Genomic DNA, 12184 nt, shown 5'->3' with positions numbered 1-12184 from the left:
TCATAATGCTACATGGTGCAGGATTTTCACAAGAAGCAAATAAAAGACTTTCATGAGGATTGAATTGGCCTTGCGAGTGGCCTGTATGCAAGCGCTGGAAAAACGCTACTTCTGCTGGTAATCCCGTGGGGATTTCAAATAACATTTTGACCCAGCTTTGGTAAAAAAAACCCACAAAGGAACCGAATACACTGACGTGAGGCCATTATTCTATTGTGTGCCTCAGAAATGCTCCGTTAAATCTATATAAACAATGGCAAGACAGAAAATGTGTTTCAACATGAAAAAAAAAACAGCTGTGAAAACTAACGCTTTCCTTTTGTGAATAAACTATTCCTGTCAAGCGCTCGAGCTCTGACAATTGTTCCTCTTGTCAGGCCAATTTCTGCAGAATCAAAAGCAGAAGTGCTTTGCTGCCCTGATTTTATAGGTCTGTGGTTTGATGGACATGCAAATGCAAACTCTTTTTTTAGGGCTACAAATGACTCGTATTTATTTACGCAGTGCTTCTTTCACTTTTCTTGCAATCAAAGTGAAATACGACAAGGACGCCCTTTGACAAATCTTTAAAATGTCTTCACAAATCATATTTACATATTTTTTGTTCATCTCCTATGGTTTATGTATTTTTTAAAGCACCTGGATCTTGATTTCTAATAAGAGTTTTCAGATGTATTTTTTGGGCCACCTGACACCACTAAATTCAAGAGAAAGGAGAAACTGGGACTCATATATATACAAAACAGATGGATAAATAGAACCAGAGGCCTGAAGATTGATGCATTTGACTTTGGAGTGAACATTTATTTGCTTCAGTGCCCATACAACAGAAAAGCTTGGACATCAGAATCAAGAATGAACAGATGTGTCCAACATGATTTCATTTTACCGATAACAATGTTTCAAACAGTCACGATGGTACCGTACCTCATTTCACTGTATATAACCCTCATCTGCATGATGTAAGAGACTGCATCAGTCTCTTACATCATTGTGAAGGAATTTTGGTCCAATCCTCTTTAGAGCATTTATTCATACAAAATGTATTATTCAGGTCATTTAGATTTGTAGGTGGTCTTTTATTTACTTCTTTAGGTCCCACCACAGCATTTCACTTAGGTTAAAGTCTGGACTTTCAGTTTCAACCATTTTATTGTAGATTTGCTGCTCTGCTTAGCATCATTGCACTGCTGTGTGACCTAATTTGAGCCAAGATTTAGATTCACATTTGACTCTAGAATACGTTGGTATACAGAGGAGTTCATGCCCAGGGTGCCCAGGTGCTGTGGCTACTAAATAAGCATTAATCATCCACCACTGTGCTTGACAGCAGCTATGACGTGTTTGGTTTTCACCTAAGTGGCCAAACATCTCCACTTTGGTTCCGTCTGTCCAAAGGACATTGCTCCAGAAGTCTTGTGGTTTGTTTAGATAAAGCAAACCTGACCCATGCTTCATGTTCTTTGTAGCATTCCAGGCAAACCACACTTATTCAGCCTTTTTCTAATGCTACTGTTATGAACTTTAACATCACAACAACGTGTTAACTGGGAGCTGTAGTCTGAGTTGTAGCTCTTGTGTGGGGAGGAATTGTAATTGTCTTTGTCACTGCAGAACGATGGACTTTAAATGCACTCATAATTCTTCCCTGACTGATAGGCAGCAATAATTCCTTCTCTAAGGTCAATACTGATGTCTTTCCTCCTCAGCACTGTGTTAGCACACACCTGTAAGCTACACGTGTGCACCCTCTGCAAACGTTCTGCTTTTATAGAGGTGCTCACACGTGCTGATGATCAATTAATTAACTGCTACCTATCCTCATAATTTCAATGGAAGCAGTAAAGGTGTACTTAGTTTTTCACTGTAGCTTGCCATCGCCAGTGTATGAATGTGTGTGTGAATGGGTGAATGACTGAATGTAGTGTGAAGCGCTTTGGGGTCCTTAGGGACTAGAAAAGCGCTATACAAATGCAGGCCATTTACCATTTTACCATTTCACAGGACTTCAAAGATTCTATTACTCTCAGTCATATATTTTTGCACAAACCATACCAAACTACTAGAAGTTCCCTTTAAATTCCTCTTTGTTTTTGCATGTTTTGCCACTGCATGTACTCTCCTTTGCTAAAATATGCGGTTATATCTGTCTAACTAACTGACATGCATCAGTCAGTGTCCACGTAAATGCGGCACGCTTTGCTAATCTTCCACAAGCAGCTGCATTGGCATGCTGGTAAACAGCAGAGGCCTTGATGACTTTATCAAGAGTATATGGTGAGCGCTGTCGGGAACATGTAGTGTGCCCCTGTCATGCAATCACCTGAGGGCTGTCATCTTGTCATTCAGTGAAAGGAGAGCGGAGGAAGAGCAGGCTTTTCTTCGTCACAAGGGAATGACAGCTTCATGGTGCAAGCATGTTTATCAGGCATCTCAATCCGTTTCACAAGCCTGTATTTACGCTGTACTTTGACTACCACTGTAACTGCTCCGCTGTGGTCCTGACTAGTCACAGTAAGTGATTAATCATGTCTGGAGCAGCTTATTGGAGCTTTGGAACATTTACTCCTCTATTTTGCTTCTGCTGGGCAGTTGACGACTATAGGTGAAAATCAATTAAGTGCACTACCTGAAATCCACTGAGTTAGAATAAGTGAACCAGTGAGTTGCAGTACTGTTGTTGATGTCTGTGGTTTAAGCTTTGAATTCAGGTCCATGAACCACCTAAAGTATCTTTGTGGCCTTTTGTTGTATTGTTTGTATAGTATTTATGGGTTTGTGTTTTCTACTTCTTTTTATTTTTATTTCATTTTGACTTTATGTTTTGAATTTAGTTTAGTTTCCAAATTAAATTTTCTTATTTCAATTCAGTGTTTTTCAGAGTTATTGTATGGAGGGCATATGTCAGAGGCAGGACTGAGAAAAAACAGTAGGTAAAATCAGAGGTAACACAAAAAATAAACACAGAAACATCCACAGCCTTTTGAAAGCTGTTGACTCACAGGTTTGTTTCCATTCAGAGTCTCAATAAACATGTTTATCAATGTGTCATCAGTCAAGGTGTCATAAACTATACTACCTCTATCTTTTTATTTTAGTTTAATTCATTTTCCAACTCACAAAATTATTTCAGTTAATTTGCTTTTTTTTTTTTAGTCTAGCTTTTTTTTAATTTTTGGTTTAGTTTTAGGCAACTATAATGTAAATTATTTCCTATCTATTATCAAATTATAAAGATACTTCATGCACCATGCATGAAGAAATGCATTGTGGGTAAGCAAAAGCACAGGCTGGAAGGATACTGGATCAATCCCATCACATCTGAAGGAGAAGATCAATGCTATCTCCACTTCTCTGTCTTCTCTTGATGAAAAGTCTGCTTTGCATGTTGAAAGGTCACCAAACTCCTCCTCCTTCTCTTTTTTCTCCCTTCTTTTCTAAACGAGGACCATCTAAAAGGTACGGGAGGAAAATAGTAAAAACGACTGAAGTCCAGACAACACGATGAGGACGTGCTATATTTATCAATTAGCCCACCAACTGCACCTACTGCATTTGCATAATTTCATCCGATTACAGCGTGAGCACAGTCGAGGTAAAGGAAATACTCGGTGTAATCATGTCCATCATGTGTTAACATCCAGATAACATCCAGCACACCTGGATACAAGCTGATGTGTAGGTTTAAATCAAGGTTTTAGCTTTATAGAAGCTAAATTTCGCTTCTTCCACAACGAGCTACCAAAATGAGGCATGTGCTGCCACCGGTGTGTTTACAAGATCTGGTCTGCTTGTAATTAGAAGGCATTAAATTAAAACAAACAAAATGCCCCAAATGCAGCAAATTAAAAACTGAAAATTTGTTCTGTGTGATCAAACATGCACTCATTCCAATTCTCTAATTCTACCGCCATCTCGATATTTGAGCAAGTTAATTTATTCTCTAAGAAGAGGATCAACAAAACATTAGACCAACGCTACCCACACAGAGGTGTTGGAGCACATGAATGATGAAATTGCTGAAAAATGGGGACGCTTGCTATTAGGATCCAAACAAAAACCTGCTTCACAGGTACTGCAACTGGCAGCTGCGAAAGAGATTTTTTTCCCTTTGATCACGTCGAAAGGGTTGAAAAAGCTTGAAAGGTCTCACAAAAAAACAAGCTAAACGTGTTTTTAATATTCAAAAAATGTAAACAGCTCCTCAGTTGGGGGTTTTGGAAGTTATTGAGAGATAATGAAAGGAATTTGTTCTCCAAGTGATGACATCCAGAGGACACTTATTCCACCTAGATCTAACCCCCCCCAACAACTCAAAGATGAAATTAAATATTAAAAATAGCTTCAGGACTCATTAAACTGCTGCTTTTTGATGAAGAACAGCGGTAAAGCAGGTAGACTTGCCTTTTAAAAAAAAAAAAAACATACTGTGGATAGGGAATTCTAATCAAAACAAGGCATCAGTGCAGAAATGAAGCAATGCTTCTGTTCTGTAGTCTTTTTTTAAAGATCAGTTACACTAACAGCACCAGTGTGTATTACTATGAAGAAAAATACATCGGTACATCTACAGTTCCATAGTGTCTGATCTATGTGCTATCTCATGTTGTCTATGTACTGTTTCTCCTAAAAACAAAGAAAAAAATCAATGAAAATCTCCTTTTTTTGTCTGTAAAATCAACACAATATGGAGTGCACGCACACACACATTTTAGGTGCAGAGAGCTTTTCAGGGATAAAAATGGCCTAAGCAATAATCAAACACTATGAGTCCTTTCCAATAGTTCTGACTCTGCGAGTGAGATGAGCAAGCATCTGGCTGACATGATAACCATTGATTTCCAAGCCAATAGATCTCTATTCTCCAGTGTGTGCCCTCCTCCCCTCTCTTTTCCTATGCAATACGCTCCCACATCAGCGGGCCTTGTTGAAACAGGCCTGTTAATGAGACAAACTGCCAAGCAAGGAGACTTCAAAAGAGCAAATCAGCAACAGGGTTTAAGCATCCAAAAAGAATCTGGCAAGCTTTATGAATTCTTCATGTATTAGTCATATGCTTGAAACTTCAGAGGCTTGGGCGAGATAATGCGAGGTTCACAGACATGCCCACCAATGTGAGAATACATGAAAACATATTTAAAGATGACTCATTTTAAATGCAGGAGCTGGAGGACTTGTTTTCTGTTAGCCCTCTAATTAGCTTCAATAAAGTCAGGATAGCCCGTGTTTAGAAGTTGTGAAATCTTCTTGGTTAATGTCATGACTCTATTACACCTACTACAAATTAAGTGAGTCAGTGTTTTGAGACGAGACCCCTGCTGGGTTCTCTATTCAGGATTTGTTTCGTTTTCTAGATTAACACACAAGTTGGAGCCAAACCAGCCCTGATTTACAACTGGGAATGTAATGTAACAGAGATGGGTATTTATATTCCCTTATTGCACGCGAAGCAGTTTTGATTGATGTTGCTGCAAAATCATGTAAGAGATCCTGAAGGACACAGCCAGTAGTTTCACTGACAGCTCAAAGGGAGAAAATTGTGGGGCTTCGTGTTTGAGTGAGCGAACCCACAATTAATTGGATTTGTTGAGGAAGAATGCAGGCAAAAAAAATCAGGAAGTTATTTCCATTTTACATCATCATCGGTTGCTATAGAAACTGGCTGCTGTGGCTATTGGATCAGAGATGAATGAAAATCTGTGTTAAAGTGTTAAAAACGAATACAAGTGGCAGATGACAGTGCCGAACACTACAATCTGAACCAACTAATCCAAAAATTATTGGAAAGTGGAATTATTGGAAAGACGTTTTTTGAAAATGTACTTATTTTCTTGCTGTGCATTTTGTAATTTATGGTTTATAAAAGTAGACACTAAATTCAGTGACTGAATGTGTTCACAGGTCACAAATCAAGCCAGAAGGGGGGTCATTGTCCCATAAACATGAATATATTTAAAATCATTTTTGAAGCTAGATGAGCTAGAGGAGGAACCATGCAGATTTCATCTTCAAACTTGACATCTGTCCCTCATATACATTCTACAGTCTGGCTCCATTCAAGGGCAACAAAATCTGTCTACCACAACCTATTAAGCTAACTAGCTTAGTAGCCCCTTAAAGCTACTTCCTTATTCATTAGAGCTCACCACAGTACATAGTTCCACATACACCTCCTCCTGTAGATTTATTCGCAGATTTGTGTTAGGTGAATGTGTTAACCACTACAATACAGGCCCGCTTTGTCGTGCTTATACTTACTGAACCTAGCAGTACTGGACTTTCTCTGGGTTTTAACATATTGTCTTAAATTTGTCTTAAGTTCACATAAGACCAGAGATGGGCAGTAATGCGTTACTTGTAACGTGTTACTGTAATCTGATTACTTTTTCAAGTAACGAGTAAAGTAAGGGATTACTATTGAAAAAACGGTAATTAGATTACCGTTACTTTCCCGTAGGAACGCTGCGTTACTGCGTTACTAAAACCGTGATTTTTTGCGAGAATGTCTCACGACAGTGACGTAAGCGAGTGCGCCGTTAGTAACAACAGTTGTGTGCAGATCAACAATGGATCACATATCGATTGTGGGAGAGAGTATGAGTGTGCAGTGTTTAAAGCGTGGAAGTACTGACCTTACTTTGAGTTTGATTCCATAAAAAGTGACAAAAACATTAGCGTCCGTTGTGCTTGGGAACAAAACTTCTTTTTACAGCAAAAAAACCCCTAAACTTCCAAGCAAGCACCGAGTGCGCTACCACGTAATGGGAAACTCACAGAGAAAGTCGTGGATTTTTCAACTGACCGCGGCACACCTGCACCAGGGTAAACCTCCGCCTACCCCCAGTCCTGCTTTACAGGTGAAAATAGAGCAACAGAACCGCTGAGTGTTTGACTTTATTTATTTTCTGCTGTGTTTTATTTGCATATATTTGAAAGAGTGAGTGTAAACACAAAAAATATTTTATGTGCTGGAATGTGCAGAAAATAGCTTTAAATGTTAAACTAATTTCTTCCAGTCAGAGAATGTTGCATATAATTACATTTTTGCTTGATGCATCAAGTTAAAAGATTAAAACTAATAAAACAAGTTTTAAAAATGGACTTTTCCATTTGATTACATTTTGTATGATGGATTATGTAGAAAAAGTAGAATTGGGCTGAAAGATCTATCGCTTTATCACCTATTCAGGTTGTAAATCGGGTTTTTAAAAAGTAACTAAGTAACTAAGTAATTAATTACTTTTGAAAATAAGTAATCAGTAAAGTAACGGGATTACTTTTGGGGGAAGTAATCAGTAATTAGTTACTGATTACTTTTTTTCAAGTAATTTGACCAACACTGCTTAAGACACATATTGTAACATTTAGTGTAAATAGATGGTGCAAACTTTTGCTCACCACCAGGGGTCAGCATTTTTCCAGGGGTATGGTATTTATTTTTCGATTTTTCCTGCTGTTCTTTTATATTTGACATGTCTTATTGTTATCCTACTGCTCAAAAGGCTTTGCCTTTTCCCATGCTGCCAAATATAATAATGCACAGCAGTTATGATGTGTTAGTAATGACTTAACAGGCTGATGTTCCCCATCTTGGCTCTATATTTAAGTTTAGTTGATATCTATTCAACAAAGTATATGCATGTTATGGAAGTTCCTTTAAATTTTGGTAACAGCTTTAGCTCATTTTGGAAGGCTGCAAACTACTTTTAACCACAATAAATTATAGTAAGTGAATTTCACAAACCATGACAGAAAGCAACAAACAAAAGTAACAAATGGTGAAAATGTGCCAAGGAAATTACAAAAATGGAACTCAAACTGTTATGCAACTGTGCTTTATATTTTCATTTGAAAAACAGCATGAATGGTTTTACAACTTTGTTAGTTTGTAAGTAACTTTCTGTTCTATTGAATCTTTTCAGAATTTTTCTTTAAATTATGTTAAATATAGTCAATAAAAAGCTTCCTTGACTCATATGTGGATACTTTTGAGATCACTTCCTGAAATGTTCTACATTCTTCTAGTCACCAAGCTGTTTTTGCCCTCAGGTTGATTAGCCATTCAGCAGGTAGCCTCCTTCTCTCGATACGCCATCATCTTCATCTATGGTCTGCTTTGATGATACGCTGGAGACTGGGAGCTGCAGCAGGTCAGCAGAGCTTCATTCGCTGCATGCTTGCGGGGAAGAAACCACTCTTTTATCAACTGACACATGAATATTTATGACTTCACATTGGTAGGGGAGTATACAGTAAGTTATTTCAGCTCTGCTTCTCGAAAAGAAAATGTTGTTCTGCATCACTGGCTAAAGTAATGTCTGTTAACATGTTGCTGAAATAGAGTAGACACTTCTTCTGACGTGCTAAATCAAAAGAACAGCATGACGTATTGTTGCTGCATGCTGAATATAAAAGCGCAACGCCCAACTTGAAGATGGTTATCAAGTTCAATTCTACTTCACAATAAAAATTAACTAAAAAGACAATGCGGCATTCAATCAGCCAATCATCTCAGCTGGTAACTGGATGTGCAGAAACCAATTCAGGAATAAAATTTACAATTTTGTGCAGAAACTATAAAAAAATATTGTTTGACTGCTTTTTTAACAAAATGCACTAATTCAAGAGGCAATCTCACATATACATAAAATGACTCAATGAAATAATCAACATTATTTTGGGACAAAACACGCTAAATACTCTTTTTCCTGAGCATGCCTGCACTGTGCTGGAAACCTTTGTTTTTGTTTCCTTGACAATGTCACTAAATAAGATGCTTCTGCTGGCAAAGTCTATATAATAAAGTTGGCAATGTTCCCTCTAATTTTTCATGTGTCTGAGCAACACACAAACTCCCTGAGCGGTCCCTTGGACCACTGTGAGCAACAGCAGATGTGTGCACTGTGGTCACGCCAGCATCGAATCCATCCAAGTTACATGGTTTATTAAAACAATCAAATTACAGCATTTACATTTATGTTAGACTACTTTTAATTAACTGCTTTAGCCCACTTACAATGAAAAATTAAAAAAAAATCTTATTCATGACCTGTGTAGTATGTTAACACTATTGGAAGTAAAAATAACTTGAACTCCAAGTTTGAAAACACAACTTTCTTTTTTCTTTTTTAAATAAATAAATAAATCCGCACATCCTCCTCAGACACAGTGGACGTCAGTGCGCACACTGTGTCTGAGGAGGATGTGCGGAAGTGCTTCAGGAAGGTGAACGCACGCAAAGCTACTGGTCTGGACGGGATTCCCGGCCGCGTCCTCAGGTCATGCGCGGCTCAGCTGGCTGGAGTGTTCACGCACATCTTCAACCTTTCCCTCTCTCTGTCTGTAGTCCCAGCCTGCTTCAAAATGGCCACCATCGTCCCTGTACCCAAATCCTCCACCATCTCCTCATTGAACGACTGGCGACCTGTAGCCCTGACCCCCATCGTAAGCAAATGCTTCGAGAAGCTGGTCAGGGACTTCATCTGCTCTGCACTACCCGACTCACTGGACCCTCTACAGTTTGCATACCGCCACAACAGGTCCACTGATGATGCCATAGCCCTGACACTACACACTGCCCTGTCACACCTGGAGAAGAGAGACACGTATGTGAGGATGCTGTTTGTAGATTACAACTCAGCATTCAATTCCATCGTTCCCTCGAAGCTGGACAGGAAACTGCAGGATCTAGGACTGAGCAGCTCCCTCTGCAGCTGGATCCTTAGCTTCCTGTCTGACAGACGCCAGGTGGTCAGACTGGGCAGCATCACCTCATCCCCCATCACACTGAACACTGGTGCTCCACAGGGGTGTGTACTGAGCCCTCTCCTGTACTCACTCTACACCTACGACTGCACAGCCACTAACAGCTCCAACATCATTGTGAAGTTTGCGGACGACACTACAGTGGTGGGTCTTATCACCAACGGTGATGAGACGGCTTACAGGGAGGAGGTCAGCGCCCTGACCCACTGGTGTCAAGACAACCATCTCACCCTCAACGTCGCAAAGACAAAGGAGTTGATAGTGGACTTCCGGAGGTGCAGAGAAGTACACACCCCCATCACCATCAACGGCGCTGCTGTGGAGAGAGTGAGCAGCTTCCGGTTCCTTGGTGTACATCTGGCTGAGGATCTTACGTGGTCAGTACACACAAACAAAACAGTGAAGAAGGCGCAGCAGCGCCTCTTCTTTCTCAGGAGACTGAAAAGATTCGGCATGAGCCCCCGCATCCTCAGGACCTTCTATCACTGTGCCATTGAGAGCATCCTCACTGGATGCATCACCACCTGGTATGGCAACAGCACCGCCTACAACTGCAAAGCTCTCCAGCGAGTAGTGCGGTGCTCTGAACGGATAATTGGAGGTGAGCTTCCCTCCCTCCAAGACATCTACAGGAAGCGCTGCCTGAGGAAAGCGGGGAGGATCATCAAGGACTCCAGTCACCCCAGCCATAAACTGTTCAGACTACTTCCATCAGGAAGGAGGTTCTGCAGCATCCGGTCCCGTACCAGCAGACTGAGAGACAGCTTTTTCCATCAGGCCATCAGACTGCTGAACACGTCATAGACACCTCAGCTTCACTACTGGAACTTCAACATTATGCACTCCACACTGTATATAAATGCCACTTGTTTTGCACATATTCAACTCTGTATATTTTATTATTATTATTATTATTATTATTATTATTTTACTATTTAATTTGTAAAAATGTGTATACACACACACACACACACACACACACACACACACACACACACACACACACACACGTAGGAAAATATTTAGTATACACATCCAGAAATGCATACACTATTATATATTGTACATATATTTATTAGTTTCAGGTTGGCCATTCTTGTATTTTGCTCGTTTGTGTTGTTGTGTTTGCACATCTCTGTTGCTTGTGGGGCTCGCACACAAGAATTTCACTCGCATGTGCTGTGCCAGTGTGCCTGCACATGTGATGTGACAATAAAAGTGATTTGATTTGATTTGATTTGATTTGATTTAAAGCTCTGACTTGTATTATGAGTATGAGTCTGTGGTCTGGGAGAGAGTCCTGTAACTCTGTCTGCAAAATACAGTATATAAGGACCAATGTTGGGCAATTAATTATATAGTTACTTCCTCAAAAAATTAACTGAGTTATGCAAACAACAAAGTTTTTTGCAGCTGTTTACCTAAAAATGCGGCCAAGGCGTTTTTTTTAAAATAAACATTTCAAACTATTTACAGAACAATCAGCTGTTCTGCATCAAAGTTGATGCCACACAAATCATTTGTGCCACTCCAAAAAATAATTTCTGTCCACAAAAAGGAGAACAACAGCCTGATACCTGCAGGCCTGACAACAGCAGATGTATCACTCCTGTAACACCTGTAACACTCAGCAGTCGCCTCATTGTTCTGACACACACAACAAAACTATTGACTACACTACACACTAACTACACAAGATTCGCACTAAACGTCACAAATCTCTCACATCTCTAAACACCGCCGTCACTCCTAAAACGTCCCCCTTCCTAAACAATAAATGCCATGTTGCCATATCATTTTTTGATTGGTCCACATGGTACATTTTTCCACCAATAGGAAAAGGTGGGTTTTTTTTGGTGTTGTTTTTGCTCACAGGCCGAGAGTGCTTTCGAGCGTTTTCCTTATAAAACGCCATTTTTACGGTTTCTTCCCGCAGTAAATATAAACAATGATAACATTCAGGAAGAAAACCAAACATTGCATATATTTTAACTCTGGTTTTACGTGGCCTATCAACACAATTTAAAAACTGGTATAAAGTCCACACTTTTTCCGTTAATTGTTCCGTCTGTCCTGCTCACATCTCCAATGGTCGTACACGTTGTGATTAACGTGGCTTCACTCCACATCAGCCACACCGCTTTGCTAGCTAAAACACCGGTGTCGGCACATAAGAACGCTGTCATAGCCTGTCAGCGACGTTGATTAGCTACATATATACGAATGTGAATCACATTACTGGTGGGACTATGGGATAAGGTGGCATCATTCTAATCCCATATGGGAGCAGCCAGTCACTTACTGACTAACACTGCCAAACAGAATTGTTAAAGTTTTAATTTTAATTTCAATTCAGGTTTGATTTTTTTTTCTTTGTGCAACATAAATTTTCTGTGTGCAGAGACCGTGCCAGCAGTGC

General features: G+C 39.7%; 1 protein-coding gene across 4 annotated transcripts in view; it reads right to left on the bottom strand.

The window, feature by feature from the left end:
• The window catches only part of ncam2a (neural cell adhesion molecule 2a), a 457910-nt gene that overhangs the window by 107960 nt on the left and 337766 nt on the right, over positions 1-12184 (bottom strand). The gene's annotated exons all lie outside the window — the stretch shown is intronic.

The sequence above is a fragment of the Maylandia zebra genome, linkage group LG23, assembly GCF_041146795.1.
Source record: "Maylandia zebra isolate NMK-2024a linkage group LG23, Mzebra_GT3a, whole genome shotgun sequence".
NCBI lineage: Eukaryota > Metazoa > Chordata > Actinopteri > Cichliformes > Cichlidae > Maylandia > Maylandia zebra.
Note: the sequence above shows the minus strand (reverse complement) of the source record. Positions and strands in the feature narration are given on the sequence as shown.